The following is a 776-nucleotide window of genomic DNA, read 5'->3' on the forward strand; positions in this document are numbered from 1 at the left end:
CCTGTCTGTAGGAACCAACCAAATAGCATGACGGGCTAACTCAAAAAACCTTATCTCATATTGCATCACAGTCATATCATCCCAATGCAACTACTCGAACTGTCTACGCAACTCCTCTCTGTGGGACTGCGACACATACTTCTCCTGGAAGAGAGCGGAGAACTACTGTCAGGTAAGGGGTGCTGCACCAATAGGCCTACGCCTCTCATAAGCCTCCCACCAAGTGAAGGCAGCTCCAGAAAACTGAAAAGTAGTAAATAAGACCCCACTAGTCTCCAGAATACCTGCTGTTCGTAACATCCTCTGATACTTGTCCAAGAAATCATGGGCATCCTCGCCCTCTGCACCACTGAAAGTTGGAGGCTGAAGACTTCCAAACCTCTCCAATCGACACTCCTCGTCATCGAGCATAACTGGAACTACGTAATCTTGAACAGGTGCAACCGGTTGGGCTGGTGGTGCCTCCGGTGTCTACAGTCCCCGAATGACCTGCTTGGGTGTACGAGCGGTGGGAGTCTGAGTGCCTCTCTCGACCTAAGAAGTAGTTGTGGTAGTAGTAACTGCAACTACCTGAGCAAGATTAGTGCATACGGTTAGAATCTGAGCCAAGGTCTCCTAAAGACCCGGAATAACAATAGGCATAGTCGGTGCCTGAGTTGGTGCTGCTGGAGCATCCCCCGCTGGAGCCTGATCATAAGCAGGGGCGGCTGGTGGATCTGCAGGTGCTACCCTAGCTGTGGTTCGAGCTACACCCCTGCCCCTACCATGATCTTGAC

This window comes from Nicotiana sylvestris, chromosome 9, assembly GCF_000393655.2.
Source record: "Nicotiana sylvestris chromosome 9, ASM39365v2, whole genome shotgun sequence".
Lineage (NCBI taxonomy): Eukaryota > Viridiplantae > Streptophyta > Magnoliopsida > Solanales > Solanaceae > Nicotiana > Nicotiana sylvestris.